This window comes from Chelonia mydas, chromosome 7, assembly GCF_015237465.2.
Source record: "Chelonia mydas isolate rCheMyd1 chromosome 7, rCheMyd1.pri.v2, whole genome shotgun sequence".
NCBI classification, from domain to species: Eukaryota; Metazoa; Chordata; order Testudines; family Cheloniidae; genus Chelonia; species Chelonia mydas.
This window is the reverse complement of record NC_057853.1, coordinates 75,818,310-75,829,340: the sequence shown is the minus strand read 5'-3', so window position 1 is coordinate 75,829,340 and position 11,031 is coordinate 75,818,310. Positions and strand designations below refer to the sequence as shown.

At 44.5% G+C, this 11,031-nt stretch overlaps 1 protein-coding gene across 1 annotated transcript in view; it reads left to right on the top strand.

Moving 5' to 3' along the window:
• The first annotated feature begins 3,650 nt into the window (after nucleotides 1-3,650).
• The window catches only part of RHOBTB1 (Rho related BTB domain containing 1), an 83,022-nt gene continuing 75,641 nt past the window's right edge, over nucleotides 3,651-11,031 (top strand). The window contains exon 1 of the mRNA XM_043551730.1: nucleotides 3,651-3,840. The gene's annotated coding sequence lies outside the window, so the exon portion shown is untranslated. The remainder of the gene's footprint in view (nucleotides 3,841-11,031) is intronic.

Here is an 11,031-nt window from a genome sequence, read left to right as displayed (position 1 = left end):
CAATATGCCGTTGGCCTTCTTGCCAACGAGGGCACACTGCTGACTCATATCCAGCTTCTCGTCCACTGTAACCCCTAGGTCCTCTTCTGCAAAACTGCTGCTTAGCCAGTCGGTCCCCAGTCTGTAGCGGTGCATGGGATTCTTCCTGCCTAAGAGCAGGACTCTGCGCTTCTCCTTGTTGAACCTCATCAGATTTCTTTTGGCCCGATCCTCCAATTTGTCTAGGTCACTCTGGACCCTATCCCTTCCCTCCAGCGTATCTACCTCTCCCCCCAGCTTAGTGTCATCTGGGAACTTGCTGAGGGTGCAATTAATCCCATCATCCAGATCATTGATAAAGATGTGGAACAAAACCGGTCTCAGGACTGACCCCTAAGTAACCTACACCCAAACACGACAAATCTCCCATTCACAGGGTATAACCAACCATCCAACAAAAAAGGCCTGTCTTTTTCTGGGAATAGCAGATCAGATAAAGGTCATTGTTTTTTCAGGATTTATCCAAAGTCTCAACATGTAACTATGTTGCTACCCTGATTTTACTGAGAGTCTCATGCTGTTTGGAGGTTTTTCTTGAAGACCTGTTCCTGAAGTCCTATGATTATGTCCAATGCTAAACATTCAAAAAATACAGAGCATATCCAAAGAACCCCAAATGTAGCATTATTTTAATCTCATGAATTTGGAGGGTCCTGACTCATGATTTTTAAACATTTGTGGTTAGCAATGCTGTAAAGGAAAAGTTCTCCCTTTCTGGGGTGCAAGCTGGAAATCTGCATTAGATCAAATCTGCATTAACTTTAAATCATCCCTGTTACAGATTGCTATGGCTTCCATTCTCTGGCCCTACATCACAACATAATATTTCCTGCCTAGAAGCAATGGGGAAGATTCCCGACTGAGCCTGGAAGCGCCAGTCCTCATTCAGCTTGAACTGTCACCGTTGAGTGAGGTGAAGCACAACCACCCTCCATGAGGGGGTTAGTGTACTATCTCCACAGTCCTCAAAGCTCCTGCAGAGCTGACAAACAAGAAACAGACCAGAAATCAAAGCCAGGTCTCCCACATAGCAGTCAAGGTCACCATTCCACTCATCGCACCCCTTCATTTCAGCAGATAACATGCTGTACAGCCCACACTTTCCATGCTCTTAATTTGTGTAGTTACCAGAGTGCTTATACCTGCACACAGATGGCCCCTTTAAGAGAGGGTTTAACATATTATAGATAAGCAGCTGTAAGATATCATCAAGAAAAGTGTAAATGGCTTTAGTGATGTGATTCATTAGTGAAAAGGACAGACAAGGTAGGTGAAGTAATATCTTTTCTTGGACCAACTTCCGTTGGAGGAAGGTGGAAGCCTTCGAGCTCCAGAGAGGGGGCCTTCAGAAAGGGGAAGTCATGCAAAATCTCCTTAAAGCTACAGACTGAGATGAAGAGCATGATGTAATATATTTAGCAGATAATATTATTAAACACAGAAAAATATAGGCCCTGATCCTGCAATCAGATCCCGTAGTAAGGACTTCTGTGTGGCGCATAGGGCTCTGTCAGGTGCAAGTGTCCTTTGGAGGGAACCTTAAAGAGGAGGAGAGGAACTTTCATTGCCCTAGGGCACTATCTGGCAAAAATTTGCAGATTTCACTTTTCTTACAAGCTTCTTCAAGTTTGCTCTTCTTAAAACCCCAGTTCCGGGAATTATGTGACTGTGAGCTCAGCTTTCATTTTTAAAAAATTAAGTTTCTAGTCCAAATAGGTTTCAGAGTAGCAGACAGAGACAAACACCTACAAGATCTCTATCAAGCGTTCTTACAACTACAATACCCACCTGCTGAAGTGAAGAAACAGATTGACAGAGCCAGAAGAGTACCCAGAAGTTACCTACTACAGGACAGGCCCAATAAAGAAAACAACAGAACGCCACTAGCCATCACCTTCAGCCCCCAACTAAAACCTCTCCAACGCATCATCAAGGATCTAAAACCTATCCTGAAGGACGACCCATCGCTCTCACAGATCTTGGGAGACAGGCCAGTCCTTGCTTACAGACAGCCCCCCAACCTGAAGCAAATACTCACCAGGAACCACACACCACACAACAAAAACACGAACCCAGGAACCTATCCTTGCAACAAAGCCCGTTGCCAACTGTGTCCACATATCTATTCAGAGGACATCATAGGGCCTAATCACATCAGCCACACTATCAGAGACTCGTTCACTTGCACATCTACCAATGTGATGTATGCCACCATGTACCAGCAATGACCCTCTGCCATGTACATTGGCCAAACTGGACAGTCTCTACGTAAAGGAATAAATGGACACAAATCAGATGTCAAGAACTATAACATTCAAAAACCAGTTGGAGAACACTTCAAGCTCTTTGGTCATTTGATCACAGACCTAGAAGTGGCAATTCTTCAACAAAAAACTTCAGAAACAGACTCCAACGAGAGACTGCTGAATTGGAATTAATTTGCAAACTGGATACAATTAACTTAGGCTTGAATAAAGACTGGGAGTGGATGTGTCATTACACAAAGTAAAAGTATTTCCCCACGTTTATCCCCCCCCTCCCCCCCCCCCACACACTGTTCCTCAGACGTTCTTGTCAACTGCTGGAAATGGCCCACCTTCACTATCATTACAAAAGGTTCCCCCTTTCCTGCTGGCAATAGCTCACCTTACCTGATCACTCTTCTTACAGTGTGTATGGTAACACCCATTGTTTCATGTTCTCTATGTATATTAATCTTCCCACTGTATTTTCCACTACATGCATCCGATGAAGCGAGCTGTAGCTCACGAAAGCTTGTGCTCAAATAAATTTGTTAGCCCAAATAGTTGCAATGAAAAGTTCGGTAATGTGAATCTCAAAGGATCACAAACAAAAAACAAAAAAAGTAGAAGAATTATTCTTCTAAGTCTCTTCATTCCAACTCACGCATGATTTTGGGAGCAGTCTGAATCCTGATTTTTAAACCCTTGGAGCTGCTGCCTGCACTGGAAGTTACTGAACATGGGAGCGGAGGAGATATTTTGGGGAAGAAAGTGGGGAGAAGTTTCCTTTGGCTTTTCCGTCAGGAATAAATGGATTAGCTGAGGCTGAGCAAATCCCCTGAAACAATTACCCTAGTGACTGTTCTTGAATTAGTTACAAGCAGCCTATTTAAAGAAGCAGCATATGATTTTTCTGGCCTTTAAAATTAAGATCCATGTTAAATTCATGACAATCAGCCGCCAGACGGGGTGTGACGCTCTTTGGTACCTGGCACCTCCAGGACACTCTCCAGCCAAGTATTAATTAGCGATGACAATTAACCTTCTCAGTGCTAGTGCAAGTCGCTTCTGGTGCAGACAGACAATGAGGCGGTTTTGTCTAGACACTGGCCCCTCTCTCATGCCCCCAGGGGAAGGGGTTGCCCCGGGCCCCAGCCTTTTCCTTCCTCTCGGCAGGGCGGCGTGGCTAATGGGGGGAGGTCTGACCAGAGGCCCCCCCAGCCCTGCAGAGCGATGGGGGACTGAATGCCGGAGTAGGGGGACAGGGAGAACTCAAGAACCGTCCTCAGCTCAGGAGCAAGCTCAGCAGCTGCTGCTGTTCTGCCAAGCGCAGCCCCGGGACCAGGTGGCCGCCGGGGCACGTGACGGCTCCCCGCAGCCCGCCCCCGGGGCTGGTTGGCTGGGCCGCACCGGGCGCGCGGCGGCGGCGGCGAACTCTCCGGCACTGGGAGGTGCTGCTGCGCCCGCAGCTTACAAAAGCGGCTGAGAAGCTCCCGCCGCCCCGTGACTGGCCGCTGCCCTCCCCGCTTGCGGGCTGCATCCTGACGCCTCCTAGCAGGTGAGATGCGGGCTGCGGCAGCCTGCCTGGCCGGGCTTCAGCTGCCTGCTTGGGACTGGGGCTCGGGTGCGGAGCTAAGCCAAGCAGGCGAAGGGCGGCAGGAAGCGAGCGAGCCCGGCGCTGGGTAGCAGATTCCCGTGTATTTCTGGAGTTCAGGGGGATGTGATATGCACCTATGGAGGGACTTCCCGCTGATCCCCGTCCCTGGGCAAAGGGAACCCTGGGATAAGTGACCTCTTGAGCTTTCCCTCCACACAGCTCAGAAAGATACTGATCTCTGGGAGTCCAGGCTGTCTGTCTGAGTGTATTCGTACTTGCACAAAGTCCCTTGAGCCCTTCTTTATTTTTGTCACAAAAATTCTAATTTGCTCCATTGTACCCTACATTCATCTGAAATAGACAGTGTATCTTAAAAACGGTTCAAAAATGTATTGAAGACCACTAGTAAGAATGGATGTAGCCAGCTGTGATAGGTAATAGCTAGGAATCTAGGAAATAACTTCTTGTCTTAAATGGGCAAAGAGAAAATATAAAACAGACTTCAGGAATATTTTCCATTTATTTAGTATGTATCTAGTATACAGTAGATGACCTGTCTCCGAAAAAGAAATGTATTTATTTAGTTCCACTTTCCCACTGTTTTCTACTCTTCCTTAATGCTTTCTGCCTTCTCTAGTCTCTAGAAGTCAGTGGCTTCAGATCAGGCTGTTGTTGTTTTTTAAACAGGAAAAGTTAAAGCATGACTCTAAAAAACACGTTTTGAAAGTATCAATAGCAGGCATAAGCAGACACCAGTGTGAAATATGAAAAATGAAAAAATGATGACTTAAATTTTTTGAATTAACCTTTTACAGTTTGTTTTCCAGTTTACTATTCTAAAACTGGCTTAAGCTAAATTAACTCTACTGAAGTAATGTATATTGAGTTTGTAGTGAAACATGGTGTTTAGTGAAAAAGTATCCCTGTGCACTGGGGAGACTTTGTCACAGTTTAACTTCTGGTTCTGGACAAAACTGTGTTCACATTATTGAGAAGTTGGCAAACTTTGGTAACTCAGCTGAGAAAATCAATAAACATTCTAGGAATTTAATGTAAGTATACATCTTGCTCAAAGAACAAAGTATGCCTTTTACTATGAGGTTGTGACTTAATTGTCAAGGTTCCTTTCAGCAGTAAAGCCAACAAATCAAACAATGTGGCAGAACTGTAATTCCACTATAAAATTGCACTAATAATTATTCTACTATAAAACTGCACATTTGAATTTGTCTTAAGTAGTTTTAGTTATTCCAGTTAAACATTGTTTAAATTTTATATATTAAAAATTATTAATTACCCTGACATATGACTTGATTAGAAAAAGGGAATGGGTTGTGCGGGGCACTCCCATATTATATTTTTTTAGCTAGTACAAATATCTTGCAAACTCAATTATCAAAACTTAAACCTCTTCATATTTTGTTTCACCATATTAGTCAAGAGACATCATAATGGAAACTAAGCACTCCTGTTGGTCCTCAGACACTTACAAAATGCACTTTGTGTGAAACTCAGTAAATTGTTTTAACTTAGCATGCACAAAGATAATGCGAGTTTACACACTACTGGAATAGCATTCATTGCATAAACAAAAAAGGCCTGTTTCTGATGTTTAGGAAAAAAAATGTTCAAAGCCTAAAACTGTTGGTGGATCACTGCACTATATGAATGAAAGATCCCATGGGTGTAGAGGGCTGACTCAAAACTTTCAATAATACCACTCAGAGAATCTGGGGGAAAGGTGAGTAGTTGACAGAGCAAGTGCACAAGAGATCTTTGTGCTGCCCCCAAATAGAATGCATGGATGAGTTAGTGGAGATCCAGGGTTACGCCTATGAGTATAGAGTAGAAAGTTCATTTGCTCTGGATGAGGAGAAGCCTTGTCCTGGTGAGTGAAAGGATCTGTACCATCAACTGCTACAGAATCTGAGTTTTCATTTTATACATACACACACACACACCCGCCCTCTACCACTCACAGTTGTGACAATAATCTCTCAAATTCAAACTGGCGCACTGCTGTCTTCCTGAGTTTGCAAACAGACTGCTCCAAATCAGCAGTTGCAGCTCACAGCTTTTCAGGAAACAGCAGCGTGAAATCTACAAGACTTTGGTCAGTTTGACCATTGCTGTTCTGAATCCTGTTGGCAAAGAAACTATTGTGAATCATATCCATTTAATGCTGCTGATTCTTAGGAAAGTTATGAGCTACAGAGTTATTGACTAAGGAGGATCTCTCTCTTTCTACTACTCTGCTCTTGAGAGAGAGAGAGACCTTCTCTTCTCCCTCTCCTATTCTTAGGAAGCTATGAGGAAGGAGAAATGTAGTGTATAGTCTCTCCTTTTGCAGCTGTCAGTAGGTAGAAGAATAAAGAGGCAAAGCTCCTTCTTACAGGAGCTGAGGGGGGGTAGAGCTTCAAATTTATGAAATGCCAAATAGCCAGATGTGGATATGAAAGACTGAGTCACTGTGCAGGAACAGCAATTGGTAGAAATCCCAACACCTTCCTGTTTCCAAGTAACTGGTTGCAGGGGAGTTGGGCTTCTCACCAAAGGATTGTTGTAGGAACTTGTTAGTGGGTATTAGGAACCTCTACATTACATGTAATCAAATATGTGGATTTGGGGATTCTTTTTACATTTTATTTGAAAAGGGATCCTCAGTTATGGGCACAAATTGTTAAAATTGAAATCCTGAGTGGCAAGGAGCCAAGTATTTTTTGCAGGAAGTAGTTATCCCCTTCTGGATCAGGATAACGAACTATTCTTTGAAATTGTAGGGGAGAGATGCAGTAGGTAACCATTAGATTAAGCACTACAGTGTTAACCACAGATTTTAATTTGCCACAGGTCTGGAATATTAAAGCATAAATTTTGTATTTTTAAAGGAAGTGCCAGAGGAAGGGGCTTCATTGACTTTAGTGAAGGATCACTTTTTCATTCGGTATACGCAATTAGAGGACAACAAGCTATTGTCCGGTATGAAGAATTTAATAAGTGAGGTCTTTATTAAGGATAGCTTGGGAGATAGTGGTCACTTTTTAATAAGGTTCCACACTTCAACCATTGGAGGAATTTTAGGTTAAATTAATTTTAAAGGCAAAATTTGATAAAAATAAAAGTATTAAGCAAAATTGATGATTGTTTATAAGCAAGGGTTGCTATAGATGAAAATTGACTAAAACTTATTGAAGAGGTATTAGAGATGGCACAGAGCGCATGTATAATGTTCCAGAAAACTTTAACTTGTCACCTATCCACATTGTGTTTTTTTTTTTTTCTTTTTTAAATTTGAAGTAAAAAGCAGATCCTATGGATTCATAGAGTAAAATTCTGCAGAATTTTTAGTTTGCTCAGAGGAAGAACATAGGAAATGTAAATGGTATTTTGTGGAGGAAAAATAGACCCTTTCACCGCATCCGGTAGGGGGAGGAAAATTAGAGGAGAAAAATCACATTGAGGCTTTCCTTGTGAAGTTTACTATTCTTCCATCAAGGGAATAGATTGCCCACTGCATAAGAGGCTGGGGGCCTGCCCACAAACCCAGCAGGTCTCCTAGATTACACATTGACTGAGGAATCTTACAGAGGCCAGGCATTTTGTACAGAGACCCTCTGCATCAGTTCTGGTCCTATTTGCCTTGGCAGTGGCTGCCTCAGCCTAGCTGGAACAAGATTCCCCAATTAAAAGAAGATTCCCTAGGGACAAGTGGGCCACGTAACATATCCCTAGCTGAATTATTTCCCATCCTGAGCTCTACAGAGCAAGGGAGAAAGGAAGTGTAAGTTCCATGCCTCCCTACCCACTCCGTTGTCCAGCCTACTTCCTTTCCTCAGGCTGATTCCCAGACTGCAGAGAACCCTCCACGGGGTCCACAGGTATTGCTACCACAGAGGGGCAGAGCCACTGTTTCCATACAGGAAGGGAATATCTGTGGATCTTGGAAGCAGCATGAGGTATAATATTAAGACAAGAGTATTTATGGGTAGGGTTGTCAATGAGAAAAATCAGAGGGCAACAATGTAAATAATTATTGATTTCCTGAAAAAGAAATTATGAATGAGCTAATTGTTTTAAGAGGGTGGACTTTGCACTTCTATTTGGGTCTGTAGAACCTTGATAATGCTTCTGTGAAGGATGTGTTTATGGGTGCTAATGAGGTCAAATTGGAGGAAAGATTGTTGAAACAGTGATAAGCACGTGTTTGGATAAGATAAAAGCAGATGACACACTGGGTTAGTCTACAGGTGACATGCATTCAGGATTGAGATGAATCAATAACAATCCCTTCTTAAAAGGGAAGCTCTAAGAGACTGAAAATTAGACCTGCAAGTCTGACATCTATATTAAGGGGAAAAAATATTCATAGCTTAAAGATGCATTTACAAAAGGGCAGTTGACTACGTGTGACAACTGTCTGATAATTCATTTGCTGAGGTACTGATGCATACACAAGTGTTTTGTGCCTTGTTTTTGTTGTTTGTCTTTGGTTGGTTTTTAAATAAGGGAAGCATGTTTGGAGAAGGAACTTAAAGAAACCTAGGGTGAAATGTAGTTGCCAGAGTATGGGGGTTCTGGGCAAATGGAGCCACCTGAAAGAAGGCAGCGGTGGGGGAAGGATATAAAGAGCATGTCAGAGGAGTGTCCTGGGTAGTAGAGGGAGCAAAAGGAGATGAGTGTAGAAGAGAGCTAAGATATTACTCCACGGGGGATTCTGCAGTACTGCGTACCCACAGAAAACACCCCCACCCCCTGCGGATTTCCTATGTTTCCCTGCAGAAAATGGCAGGGAAGCAAAGAGAAGCTGGAGGGAACAATGGGTGCAGCTTTTTGCCCCGCTCCAAACAGAGGCAAAGCATGGGGGGCACATGGGGTTACATGCCACTGCCCCCCCCTCGTTCTGCAAGTGGAGAGCTGCCCCGCTGATGGAGGCTCTGTGTCTCTGCTCCCCTGACTCTGTAGCTGAACGCCGCCTCCTGGGTCCTAGTGCCAGTCGTGTTTCCCTTCTGTGTGCTGGAAGCCTTCCTGTTTTCTATTCTGTGCAACAGTGAGTGCCCATGGTGGGGCTGGCTAAGGTGGGGTGGAGAAACGAGGGAAGAGTGGGTGAGGGGTGGGGGGAAGAGGAGGTGGAATAGGGCAGGGGGAGAGGAATGTGGGAGGTGGGGGGGGGGATGGAGAAGAAAAAGGGGATGGGGACTCACAGGAGAAATGGGAGCCGAGCATGCGGCATCCCCTTAGCAGCAGCTGGGGTCCTCCATTAAGCAGGCCCATCAAACCTTCACCCTGACAAGCCCTACCCCCGTACATCTGGACCCCTCCAATGAGCCCCCCAGACCATCACCCCACTAATCCCCAACCAGCTGCACCTGAACCCCCACCCCATCAAGCTCTACTCCCCTCAGCACCCGGACCCCCCCCTCCACTGAGCCCCTCACACCCAGAACCCCCTGCCGAGCCCCATCTCCCCACACCGAGCCCCGCCTACTGAGCCCCAACCAACTTCACCTGGATCCCCAACAGAGTCCCATTGCCCAAGCACCGAGAACCCCTCAATGAGTCTCTGTGCATCCAGATTTCCCACTGAACCTCCTGCCCCCAGATTGCCCCACACTGAAACCTCTCATCTCACACCTGGATCCCTCCACACTTGGATGCTGCTGGGCTGAGCCTGTCCATCCACACCTGGTGCAGAGGGGCAGGGTCTCAGGGTGTTTCTGGGGCAGGCCCAGCCCTTGCACTGTGTCAGGGTCAGGTGCAGCCTCACTGCCGAATCCCTGTGGGGGCTTCAGGGTGATCTCCCACCTCAGTGCAACCAATGGTCTGTGCTCCCCACTGCCATGCTGGAGCCACATTTATTTACTGACAAATAAAATTTGCAGAATTTTGTAGAATTTTTAAATATTGTGCACATAATTTTTAATTTTTGGCGCAGAATTCCCTCAGGAGTAAGACATGGAGGAACTTGATCTGTAGACAATAGGTATCAGTGGAGGGTTTAAGAGGGGCCAAATATGCACCTCACAGAAGCATGTGAGAGCAAATTTTGAGTAGAGCTTTGGAGAGATGGCAGGATTGAAAGTTAAAGTCAAGGAGGCAAGAAAAGGAGAAGTTGCAGTACACTGCACAGTTGGTATACATGAGATTATTTGGAGGAGTGGTGGGATGCCACTAGCTCCACTGCCAATAATACACCAGGGACATCCAGCTGTATACCTAACTTTCCATGGACACAACCAATGCCTTCACAAGCATGTGACATTGCCTACAGAAGATGAGCGTTTGGATAAGAAACAGCTGACTCAAACTTCACCTAGATTGAAATGTTGCAGATTAGATAGTTGAAATGATTAGAAGTATTAAGCAGGCCTCTGTCCTCTCCTTCCATTAGAGGTCTGCCCTTTACCTCCATTTGTCAAACTGGTACGAAGCCTCTGGCTGACCCATTGAACCTTCATAACTGGGTAGCATTGGAGTGAAAAATGTCTTCTATATTTAGTCTAACAGATTTCAATTCTTCTTCCTGGATGAGGTTCTGGCGACAGTAATCCATATGTTTATTGCCTCTCGGCTACATTTCTGTAATTCACTGCATCTAGGGCTAAAGGTGGAAGAAACACAGATGCTCGAAGAGCTTGTGAACAGTCAGCAGCCTATCTCCTCAGAGCCAAATTCCAGAGAAGACGAGACTAATATGGTGCCTTGCTACCTTTGGGGCATGACACCAGACCTCCTCTTTGAGTTAAATACCTTACAAAGATGTGGATAAAGCACAGAAAACTCCATGAAGTCCACTAGAGATTGGCCTATAAAGATCTAATTACCTATGTAGCACTTTGATGCTACAGTGATGGATTCCATAGAAAATGCTAAGATGGAGTACATATATCTTTCTTTTGATTTGATTTAGAAATGCAATGTAATGTCACTAATTTACATTGTCTAGCCTCTTCTTAGTGCTTTAATATCAATAAATATTCCAGAGGCAAATCCAGAGAAACATATACTCCAGAGTCTAGATGCTCACTTCATTACTTAGTTCCCACAGAAGACAAATTTGTTTCAACAGAGCTTGAGTGTGTTAACCCTCAAGTCACATTCCAAAGCCCATCTGTTTACCCCTGGTTTATTCAGAGCAGGTGGAGTGAGTGGTTA